At 43.7% G+C, this 12,006-nt stretch overlaps 1 protein-coding gene and 2 long non-coding RNA genes across 9 annotated transcripts in view; 2 read left to right on the top strand and 1 right to left on the bottom strand.

Moving 5' to 3' along the window:
• LOC148224149 (uncharacterized) overlaps nt 1-2,884 on the top strand; it is a 39,373-nt gene extending 36,489 nt beyond the window's left edge. The window contains exon 3 of the long non-coding RNA XR_015802076.1: nt 2,173-2,884. This is a non-coding gene — a long non-coding RNA (uncharacterized LOC148224149). The remainder of the gene's footprint in view (nt 1-2,172) is intronic.
• LOC148224150 (uncharacterized) overlaps nt 1-12,006 on the bottom strand; it is a 444,317-nt gene that overhangs the window by 11,701 nt on the left and 420,610 nt on the right. For 5 of the 7 annotated variants that reach the window (XR_015802075.1, XR_015802073.1, XR_015802070.1 and 2 more), the window contains one exon: nt 109-159. The exons of the other annotated variants lie outside the window; for them this stretch is intronic. The gene's annotated coding sequence lies outside the window, so the exon portion shown is untranslated. The remainder of the gene's footprint in view (nt 1-108; nt 160-12,006) is intronic. 7 annotated transcript variants of the gene reach the window in all.
• LOC148224151 (uncharacterized) lies at nt 5,005-10,401 on the top strand. The gene is made up of 2 exons (XR_015802077.1): nt 5,005-8,326; nt 9,631-10,401. It is a non-coding gene; the product is annotated as an uncharacterized LOC148224151 (long non-coding RNA).

Below are 12,006 nucleotides of genomic sequence, written 5' to 3' on the forward strand. Positions count from 1 at the left end.
AACATGGGGATGCTGGGTTTGAAGAAATGTCAGTGGCTCTGCATGTCCTTGCCCACATTTTTTGCTGTGTCTCCTTCATGCCTTGTGCCAGTTCAGGCTGGTACTCACCTGTGGGTCTCAGCTCAGTGCTCAACATTTCATCAAGACCTTAAATAAGCCCTGAAAAATACAGATGATTTTTTTAAGGCCTTTTCTATAGAATTAACGAAATGCTATCCTTTCCCTGATGTGCAAAGTTGTAAAATATTTGTCTAGTATTTATTCACACAAAAATATGTGAAATTACACTGGAAATATTCCTCATGCAGTTGTACAGGGCAGAGGCTGCTGAGATTGTGACCATTCAACCTGATAGTATAAAACTGCAAAATAGCAGTGCCAAGAAAAATACAAATACTGTCAGACCTTTTGTTTATTGTTTATATTCTCTTCACACACTTCTTCCCATGGCATCACCAAATCAGGCTTCCCTCATGACCACAGAGTCGAGACAGTCCCAGCTCACCTCTCGCTCTGCTCCTGTCTGAAATGCCAGCTGGAAGAGCAGCCCTTCCTTGCTTGGGTGACTTGAAGCCCCACAGCATTTGCTTCCATGGGCTCCTGGTACTCCAACCCACGTGTCCTCCTGCTGCCCTTCTCCAGCCCCTCGTATTCCCCATTTTTGTCTCAGTGCCCTCCAGTCCCTACATTGTAAATACTTGTAGGGGGGGAAGAGAAGCATATTTTATTATTTAATGCTGGAAAGGAAGTGAAGGCAAAGAGGGCTTTTTTTGTTCTGTTATTATTGAGACAGAGTTTGTTTGGGGGTTTTTTTCAGTACAGACAAGTTCTAACCTGTATGTGTGTTTGCTCTTAGGTACTCCTGAAAATAAAAAGCACATTTGCATCATGTATGCTTAAAATAAAAAAGAAATTATATATCATAGAGATTTTCTGATCCTGTTCAGTGCACAAATGCCAATATAGGGTTCTATCTGCAATCCATTTTGATATTTACAACAGAACATGGCATATCATTTAATTTAAATTTGCAGCATGCTCAGTGTAATTAATGCTGTGCAGTGCCTAGAAAATCCTGATTTCTTAATGTGGTACAATGCCTGCATGCTGAGAGCTTTTTTTTAAAAAACTACTGTATCATTTTGGAGCATTAATGGGGAGGCACTGCCATTAAACAGGAAAAAAAGAGCCAAGGCCACTTGGTCTTTATGAAACTTCCGTGCAGCTCCCCAAAATACGATGCAAAGTACAGGTTTGTTTTAGAAGAGGGGGAGAGTCAGAGATTTAATTTTCCCTTGACACAGCATGGTGCCTGAATAGCCAGACAGCTATTCCTAAATTATGTGCATTTCATTCCTAGGAGCTGTGAGCATTTTGAATGGGCTGTTGTTAAATACAGTACACAAGCATAAATACTCCAGGGAACAGCTAGCTGAAATTTTGGCATGAGCAGAAATCTGATGTAGTATCTGAGCATGTAATAATAATGCATATTGATTTGTTGGGAGTGCTAGCAGAGGGGTTTGGTATTCTGGGATGAGAACTGTTAAACTTTAACATCTTGTGTGATGATAATATGCTGTGGTATTTGTGTGCTGTGGGCTTGTCAGGGACAGAGAGGTTCACATGAAGCTTTAGACTTGGAGACTGGCAGGGTTCTCAGTTTTGGAACCAAACACAAAAAACTGAGTGTGTGACAAAGATATTTATATATTATATATAAATGAAGCATGGGGAAATGGGAACCAGAAAGGAGATGTGTTTGGCAAGAAGGATTGGGACCAAATGCCTTCAAGGTCAGGAGCTTTACTGCCATGGCTGCCTTGAGCTGGGGTGTGAGTTTACCTGCCTTAGGGGGCAGCTCTGAGTTTGACTGGTGCCGAGAGGAGAAAAGGGAAAATAAAACCCACCCAAACAACACCTCCTATCATTTTGCAAGGTATCAGTTTCTACTAGACTTCACTATAAAAGTACTTCTCATAGACCTGTTGATAGCAAAACAAATTCTTCAAGTCCTCTAAATAAATCTGTTCCTATACATAATGCTTCAACTTCTCTGTTCTCATCTGACAACTGACAATTCCACCTTAAGAGTAATTGGTCCTCTTTGAACCTCTGCAAGCACTGTGGGAGGAGGGTGGGCACTTTATTGACTTGGATTGATTTTTGTAGGAAGCACATGAGACAGACTCGGTATCCGATGTCGCACCTGGGATACATCATCACACTCCTCAAGAACATCTGCAGGCCACAAGGAGGATTCAAGAGGATGTGGAGGAGGCCCTCAAACAACCCCATCCCACCAAGGGGGACCTCTCAGCGTGGTCACCTTGGAGAGAGGCACTAGCCAGGACCAGGTTCATTGACCAGGTGGGAATTTCAGGGACTGTTGCCATGGCTCTTGTGGTGGAAGCCATCTCGAGGCAGGGGCTGTCTCCACAGGCAGGAACCAAAGGGTTATCCCAATGCAGCCTGGCCAACACGTTGATCTCTTCACACTGTGCTGTTAGGCCTCAAGAAGGGCTATTGGGATGAGGGCTTGGACGTTTCCACACCTGGAACTGTGTTTTCCAGTGCTCTGGTTATTCGAGAGCGTTACAAGACAGGGCAGTGAAAGGATTTGTGAACCAGCTGCTTGGTTTGTGACAAAAAAAGCATCATTGATATTAATAGGTCTGAGCTCCAGTACAGACCTAAAAAACCCAAGGAAAAGGCAGAACAAAAGGAGACAGAAACAAGATGGCACTGAGGGTCTCCCCACCAGGGATGCTGATTAAGACGTGAGGCGGGGGCTGTCCCGCCCGTGTGCGGGTCTGGCTGGGGAAATGTCCCTCCTCCCGCTGTCTCGCCTGCCTCATCCATAATGAGGGAAGGAATAACTTTGCAGCACACTTTGCATTGGCATTGCATGCTAACTTCATTACTGTTTGCAACAGCCTGTGCAATCCTCAGAGGAAAGGAATAATAACAAAGAAAAAAATGATAATTACCAAGCACATAGTTTTCATCTATAATCTTCATTTCAGGATTCACTATTCCTGATGTCAATATTTTATAATAGAAGAATGAGATATGCTAAGTTTCTGTTTGATGGAAGTAAATTCAGATTTAATATTGCCAAGGAGCTGAATTTTTAATAGAGCAGAGCAGAGCAGTTTGCAGCCATTGCAGCCCCTGTTTGCAGCTCCTGCCGCTCCTTTGTACCGGCTCAGCGACGTTCCCATGACCAGGCAGAAAAATGGAAAGAAGCTGCTCTGGATTTGCAGTGGGGTGACAGTACTTTGTCATTTAGCTCTGTCACGATAATTGGGAGTGTCACACAATGAAGCAACGTGACACACCCCCGGTAAATGAAGAGTTTTCAAAGTGATGTACAGCCCCTGTCAACTGCCAAAGCTTTTGTTTGCTCACGGAGCCAGGCGGCATTTCCAGGAGGAAAACCGCACTGGAGAGGCACCCTTGGAAAGTTTGTTGTGAATTGATTTCCTCTGTGTTTTTGTAAAATGGAATAGAGCCTATGAACAGGAGAATACTCCCTTTTATCACACACTCCCTGCTTCCAACCTGCTGAGGACTTTCCACAAACTCTTTAGGAATTTACCTCTTTTTGTTAAATTGGGTTGGATCTCATTAATAAAAGAATGGTATAATGGAAAAGAGTTTCTAAAATTATACTGTAACCTAGAATTGCAGGATTCAGCTTTCTCTGCCTGAAGAAAAAAATTCTGAAGCATTAAACTTACTTTATCAAGCATTGCACCTGACATGCTCTCATAAATTTTACATACATTTTAACTTATTTTAATATTATGCAGGCTTGGTTTAAAATATTCCCATGAAGTACCTAAAATGAAGCTGCTCAGCCATAAATTAGAGCTAAAAAAATACTTGTCCCCCCCCCCCCCCACTCCATCAATATTTCTTTACTTAAAATCATGTGTTGTATGTAAGTTAAATTTTCCCTTGCTGAGATACTTTGTATATCTTAATAGGAACTACCACAGGCCCAGGGAGCTGTATTTCTGTAGGGTTACATTTACTTTTTTTTTCTTTTTTTAGAGGAGTCTTGTCTAAAAGCAGCCAGCAGTAACCCTTTGTATGCCACAGTGCAGTTAGGGACAGGGCACACAATTAAGCAAAAAAAAAAATATATATATGTGTGTGTGCATATATAGATATAAAAACACATTTATATCACAAAATGGATTGGGTTGGAAGGGAACTTAAAGCTCATCTCAAGCTTCCACCTCCACCATGGGCAGGGACACCTTCCACTCTCCCAGGTTGCTCCAAGCCCCATCCAGCCTGGCCTTGGACACTGCCAGGGATGGGACAGCCACAGCTTCTCTGGGCACCCTGTGCCAGGGCCTCCCCACCCTCACAGGGAAGACTTTTTTTCCTAGTAGGCAATTTAAACCTTCTCTCCATTTGAAGCCATTCCCCCTTGTCCTGTCGTGCCAGGCCCTTGGAAATACTCTCTCCATGTTCTGTTGCAGGCTCCCTTCAGGTACTGGAAGGCAATGAGGTGACTCCAAAGCCTTCTCTTTTCCAGGCTGCACAATCCCAATTCCCTCAGCCTTTCCTCATAGCTCCACCCCTCTGATCACCTTGCTGGCCCTCACATGTGTATATCTGTATCTCTATATCTATATATCTTTTCTCCAGGAGCAGCCTGCTGGTTGGATGGGCAGCCACCAGAAGCTTCCCAGTTCCCAGCCAAGGCTGCCAAGGTCCCCGTGCAGCAGGTCCATCCCTGACAGCTCCTCACAACGCCCCATGTGTGCCCCGATTTCTGAGGCTATTTCAAAGCCCGGGCTAGATTACACAAACATTTGGCCACAGACATAACAGGGCTGTTCTGCAGCACAGCCCGCATGTGTCGGTCAGGCCATACTTGGGCAGCGCCGCAGCGTGCGCCGTGTCCCAGACACTGGAGTGATTATGTCTGGATGCTCCTTATCTGATGGAAAAGCCGGCAGTGCTGCACATCTGTGCTCCGAGGCTCCGCTGCTGCACTGCCACGCCAGTATTTATTTTGCTTCTGCAAGTTAGTTTTCCTTGAGAAGCAGCAGGGGCCTTCTTCAATGAACTGAAAAATGTGTATTGTATGAAGGTCTGTGGAGGGTTTGCACCGCAGTTCAGTGGGCAAAAGTGAACCCAGGGGATGACATTTCATTTAAACATTTGGTTTACATCTTTACATGCCAAAAATATTAATGTCTTGACTTTAGCAAACTGAATTCAGCACTTTTTTCTTTTTCCCCTTAAATGAAGTAATTATAGCCAAAACACTCTGTGGGTATTTGTTCTTGCTCCTCAAAGGTGGAGTTTCACACACGAACATTTGGTTTCGGGGCTGGAATTGTCAGTAGCTGCTCACTTGACACTTTCCCGTTCGTTTGTGTTGGAAACCACCAGGAGTTTCTTTCCTTGTGTTTATTGTGTTACCCTCAGCCCTTTGATCGGGACATCTTGGATAACAGCAAAGTCTAGCTCAGCGCCTGTTCGCTATTTAAAAAAAAGTGAAGAATATGGTTTCTATCAAAGGATCTACAAAGACAGTTAATGTAATTGAGAAGCAGAAGGGCATTTATGGAAGTGCATCTGAATGTCCTCTTCACATGTAATTGCATCAGGAATTCTACATTAACATGCAAGTGCTGTCCAACGGGAGAAAAAAAAAAAAAGCTTATTTTTAGGTAGAAGCCCTCAGTGGGCAGTAAATTACCCATAATCTCCCCCAAACTAGCAATTAGCCCTGTTTGCTGACTACCTGAATTGTTTCACAGTAGTTCAGCACAGTCTTACCAGTTATCACCATACTTATAATCAGAGATTCCGTGAATGATTCCCGCAGCTCCACATACTGCCTGCCTAAGGTCAGCCATAATAACAAATACATTTTATTTGCTTCTTTTGGCCCTTTGGAGCTGTTTTCTCAGGCTGCAATATGTGAGGAGAGCTGGTGCTGCCCTGCTGCTCAAATGGCAAGAATGTGAACAGAGAAAGCAATTCAGAGGGGTAGGTGTGCTTTGGTATTAGTTAATATTCATCTGCATGTGTTATTTGTTATTTATTCCCTTATTAGCAGCCAGTCCTGCTCAGACAGAGCGAACTTGCTCCCCACTGCTGGGCTTTGCTCTTCAGAAATTCCGACACTGAAAGACATTTTTCAACATGAGGCTGCAACTGATGAGTGGAAAACTGGAAAGTATGGAAACAAAAACCTATGGAATTTTTTTTCCTTGAGGCGGCTGAGCAGTTTTCATATCCCCAAATACCCATGCTTTGCCAAAATAGAAACTGAGCTTGGAAAACAGTAGCTACGTTGCCAGCTTTAGCAGTAGAAACAATCATGGGCCTACACACGCACACAAATACAAGCACACACATCCTAGGAGCAGCATCAGGCTTAAAGAAAGAAAACCAGGGGAAACGGAGCTGATGAAGGATTTAAAACAGAAAACAGCAATGTTGTACCCTGAGCATTAAAGGTCTATTTTTTAAGTATGGTGCACACCTTTGTGAATAATGCTTTAATTTGCATATTATTTCTCAGGCAAAATTCAACTAAATCAACATAGGGAACCATTTAAAGCCCATTTTCAGTGCTGATGCTGTGTCACATTACAGAGAGACAGAGCTGTATTCCTGCCTCTGATATGATGGACTAGATCTGAGGAATGAAGGAGATGGAACAGGAATTTGTGCTGAAGAGGAACAACTAAAGTGTTTCTCCTTTGCAAGCGCACTCTAGGAACCAGAAAATGGAAAGGTTGCCTTTGCCTGGCCCTGTTGTTCCAGCTTCTTGTTTCACAATCAAGAACATCAGCTCTGTGAGCAGGCAAACTGCCTACAAAGCTACTACTGCAAACTTCAGACCAGTTCTTCAAAAGAAGAATTTGTTTTCCAGAAAAAAAACAAAAAACCTTGGGGTTGAACACTTTCCACCCTTTTCACTCAGGCCTTGACTAAGGAAAGTACAAATAAACCAATCCTGAATTAAGTCATCCTCGTTGTGAGCACATACCTGGCCAAGGCAGGCAAAAGCAGATTGATGACCCAACAAAGTTCACCTTGTTTTCTGAGTTGAAAGCTCATGCTGTTCCCTGGCAGAACAGGCATGTCAGGCCTGCAATAACCACTTGCTACCTTGCTTCAGTCAGCATTAAACCTAGCACAATATTAACATCTTGGGGGAAATCCAGCTGGAAATGGCTTTCTCAGGGAAAAAAGGAAAGGGAGGTGACTGAATACAACACCCTGTGTTTGTTTACTTATCGATTTCACAGTAATTTTAAGGAACTCGGAACTTCTCCCCTCACCTGAAAATGTTTTATTTCCAACGTTTTCTGTTAAAATGAAGAGCTGAATTCTGTCCAGAAAGAAGTGGCAAAGAACAGCCGTGCTTCACCTGAAAGTAAATAAATCACCTGGTCTGGCAGAGGTTGGGCTTTCTGTTTGGTTTTACTTTGCAGGAGATTTTTGTGGGCACATCTTCCCATGCCCAGTGCAGCGAGTGGCACTCCTGGGACAGAGCCATTGCTCCTGTGGCACCTGAATGGTCAGAGCACCCCCAAACTGAGATTCAGAGCAGCCCCACTGACTTGGATGTGGGGCAGCTGTTGTGTTATTCAGGGGGGTGAGGTTGGCACACGAGCTGAAATTCAAAAATTTGCTTTAAAAATTTATAATTTGATCCGACCTTTTTTCTTAGTTTTCTTTTCTGAAGTACAGGTAAATTCCTAATGAGGTACAGCACACGTGCTCTGAAATGCATCTCTGGTGGGTGGGTGCACCTTTTATTGATGGTTCACCCTGAAAGCTCACTGGGCACATTTTGGAGACTTTTAGTACCTCCAAAGTATTTCTGGAAAGAAAGCAAACGATCACCAAAATATTTATCGCTTAATCTGAAAAACACTTTGCCAAAAAACTGGCCTGTGGCAAGGGCATTTGGCACTAGATGAATTTCTGATGAAGTTTTAGGAGCAAGCTGAAGGTTTGTGTTCAGTGATGCTTCAATGTAATGCCCTGGCCAGTTCCATCCTGGCCCGCAGCTGCTGGGATCAGGCTCTGCCAAACTCCTGTCACCTTGGGCTTCATTAGCATGTGAAAACAGAGCCCTCTTGGCTTTGTGTCTCACTGAAAAACAAACCACCCAGCCCTCCCTTTGGCCAGGGGAGTAGGGCTGCCTCATGCACTCGACTTTTAAAGGACTTGGACAGCAGTTCTTTACATTCTTTTTTTTTTTTTTTCTTACTACAGCTCTTAAAAAAGTTACCAGAGTGAAGGTTCCTGTTTGCAGTGGTGGGGAGGAGCTCAGGTAACTGCTCATAAAGGGCCCACAAGCAGTGGCAGATGAGGGACTCAGCAGAGTAAATATTTTATAGTTAAGCCCTTACCTAAGGAGTCTGCATTTTGGAAGAATAAAGTTCTGCACTGCCATATGAAATATTTCCTGTGCGTTTCAGCAGGCCAGGGGTTGCATTTGCTACCTCCAGCCGATCTAACAGTGAGTGAACCAGAACACTTGAACTATTTGCAGAGAGAAGTTCTGAACAAATAACACAACTCAACTAACTTAAATGGAGACACTTCCCTAGGTCACATCCATTCAATCAGGGAAAAGAACCAGCCCCACTAAGCAGTGTGTGAGCACAGCACCTTGTCTGCTTCACAAACACCATGTCTCAGAGGTAGGAGAAGTTATCTTCCCTCCACAAAAGACTTTGGGAATAATTATGTCTAATGGAAAAAAAAAAATTTAAAAATCACAGTCTGTTCATAGACAGTGTGAATGGAAGGGATGGGAAATTTGTGAATGTCCTAATTAATTAGAAATTATTCCTCTTTCTGGTTGGCAACAGTCATTGAACAGCATCATTTGGTAAGGCTGAAAGTACCTTGAATGTTTTTCAAGCAACACACAATGATTATTACGTGTAATTTTTAAATTTCTGACTTGCACATCAATGAAGATCCATGTTAATCCATGTTAACCTCCAAGTACAGTGGAGTAACACTAGGAGCAGAGTGGCTTCAGCCAGGATCAGACACACTGCATGTAGAATTGAGGCTCCATGATGGATTTTAAGACTCACCTCAGTTTTATTTACCCCAAGCAGCTTTCCCCTTTGGAGAGCATGAGGAGGATTTCACCTCCTTTGGAATTCTGGGGTAAACTGTCCTTGTACAACATTTGCTCAGGGTCAAGTTTTAAGCAATATTTTGTGCTGCAATAACCACATCATGACAGACAACCGTTTCATCAGATAAGAAAAAAAAATCCTCTTCTCCAGGTCAGCACAAGAAGGAAACATGACAGAGCTGCCAAAGCTCCTGCATTAAATGTGGTCATTGGCCACATTTAAATTTTTTCCCAAACATTTCAGGTGTTAAGACAGAGAAGCCAATACACATATGGGGGGATGGCAGCAGTGAAAGCAGCTTCTCACTGGTAATGATCCTCACAATTTCTGTCCATTTTTTCAGACAATTATTTTAAAATATGTAACTGATTAGAGGGATTGAGTTGGGAAATCAGGTACATGAGCAACCTCAGGCTTAGAGGTGGGAGAAGCTGGGAACTGAGGGAAAAGTTTGTCTGACCACATTTCCTTTTCCCAGGATGGGCCAAGGAAGATTTTCAGGTAACAACTGGAACATTTTAATCGATTGTACTAAAAGAAAAGCCCTGGTCACTAAGCAATTGAAGTTAGCCATGTCAATTATACAGCTGATTTCCAGAGGTGGGCAAACACCCCACAGTGCCCAGCAAAGTCCCAGAGAGATGAGTGGTGAAAGGAGAAAAGGATAAACCCCACATGGTGGTCTCAGGAGCGTAAGGTAAATTTAATCACTTAAGCAGGGACATTTTAAATCCTGCCTCCAGTGAACAAGCCTTGCTGTGAGGGTGGTGAGGTCTATGTGCACGTGATGGATGGGTGAAAAAATTGTAAATGGGTGTCAGAAATTGCCATCTGCATTTTTAGGAAAAAATCTGGAAATTATTGGAATGATAAGGATTGGAAATGATAAGGATTTGCCAAAAGTTATCATTGGTTCGAAAGAGTTTTTGAAACTGTCTTTAAAGCTGGGTTTAAACTCAGAGATTTTCACAGCATGGAGCTGGATGTTTGTGTGAATATTAGTGGCAAGAATCTTGGGAGGCTCATCCAGCACTGGCCTGGATGAAGTCATGCCCAGGTCAGTGCAGCCCAAGGATGGTCCTGATAAGGCAGCAAAGGAATGGATATGAAATAAGAAATGCTAATCTGAGGAGTTTGGCTTACTCACCTTGTCAGAAAACAACATTGAGTATATGCAGCACAAAATTTTGTCCAAAAGAAATACTAAAAGATACTTTACTCCTAAATAAAATGAACTCATTAAAATTAACTCAGTGGTTCTTTTTCAAACCAAGAAACAAAATTATTTTAATTTCTTTTTTCCCCTGAGTTGTGCCTTTTTTGGGGGGTGGAATGGATGATCATCAAGGTTCCCATCCAGCCCAAACCATTGTATGAAAACAAGTTTTCAGCTTGGTGGTTCCCCAAGCCCTTCACACTGAGGGCTCTGGAGGTGCCAGGGATCCTCCCGAGCCCTGAGCAGTTTTACAAACACTGCACAATGGTCACTCACCACAAAACCCACACTTAATGAGCTTCCAGGTTGGCTTGTTCCAGTGAAAAAATGACACCACCCCAATTTTAAGATGACAGCACTACAGCAAAGCTTGAGTTACCAGCCCAAGTGGTAGATGTAGAGTATTATGAAAATATATGCATTTTGAAGTGCTGTGATTTATACCAAATAATCCTGTGTCTTTTGCTCTACTAATGAATTAAAGCAGAGCTTTCCACATTATCTGCAATCACCATGGAGAAGATGGCTCTCGGTGTACATGGTTTCTGTGTAAATAGTGCATCTCCAGCACATTCTGAAGGTAAGTAGTGTCTGATTGCATAATAATAACAATAATAAAGAGAGAGCTGTCCAGCCTGCACTTGGGCCAATTAAAGGATCAAGTGCACGAGGCTGCAGCACTCCTGGCAGTGGAGGAGTTGCCAGGGAAGTGCCCTGTTCACCAGTGCCCTCACCTCCATCCTGCACCTCCCACCACAGCAAACTGTGGCATTCAGAGAGCTTTGTCCCTGAATCCCAGCATGGAAGCAGGGGGACAGCACAGTATCCACCATTGTAGAAAAATAATGGAAGTTGTGACTGCAGCAGAGGCAAAACTCACCAGTTTGGGTGAAGCTCCAGTGCCTGTTTCACACTGTGCCTTGGAGCTGTGCTGGGCAGGATTTCTCCAGCTGGAGGAACCAGACCCAAACCCCACTGCGTGCCACAGCTATGCCTGAGAATTCATGGAAAGCTGGAGCAATGTACTTTATGGGGTGGCTGGATCATATGTTTATGGCCTGAAAGAGGAGATCTCAACCCAAACCACTTTGTTGGTCTCTAATGGTGAGAGGCTGAATGTGAACATCATATATTTCATGCTGGGGTGTGGGTATGAAAAGAGAATGTGGGCAAAGCCTGGGACAGCCCACAGCCTCAGTAGCTGCCTTGCCATTAATTATGGCTAATGGCCTAATAAACACCTTCACATGCAGTGCACTGCACATTCAGCCTGTAGGAACCCCCTTGGAGAGATGAGCCAGAACTAAATGTAAAACCCTGGATGCTGGAATTCTGCATTGCTGACAGCATTGGCATTAAAGTCATAGGGGACCAAGTGCTCTGGATGCCTGCAGACAATAATTCACCCCCAAAAGGAACTTCTGACAGTTGACAGCAATTCACTGAATATTTTCTGCACCCTCTGCACAGAAGTGGGTGGTTGTGACCCTACTGGTGCAGTGAGGAGGGCTCCTTCACTGGAAACAACACCTGCCCTGGGATTCCATGGGGTCCCAGCCTGGCCACGGGCATCACTAATGCAGTGCTCCAGTGGCCTTTTCCATGGGATAATGGCAGTGGCACTTCAGGGAGTGAAGC

This window comes from Sturnus vulgaris, chromosome 3 (assembly GCF_052056855.1).
Source record: "Sturnus vulgaris isolate bStuVul1 chromosome 3, bStuVul1.hap1, whole genome shotgun sequence".
Taxonomy (NCBI): Eukaryota; Metazoa; Chordata; class Aves; order Passeriformes; family Sturnidae; genus Sturnus; species Sturnus vulgaris.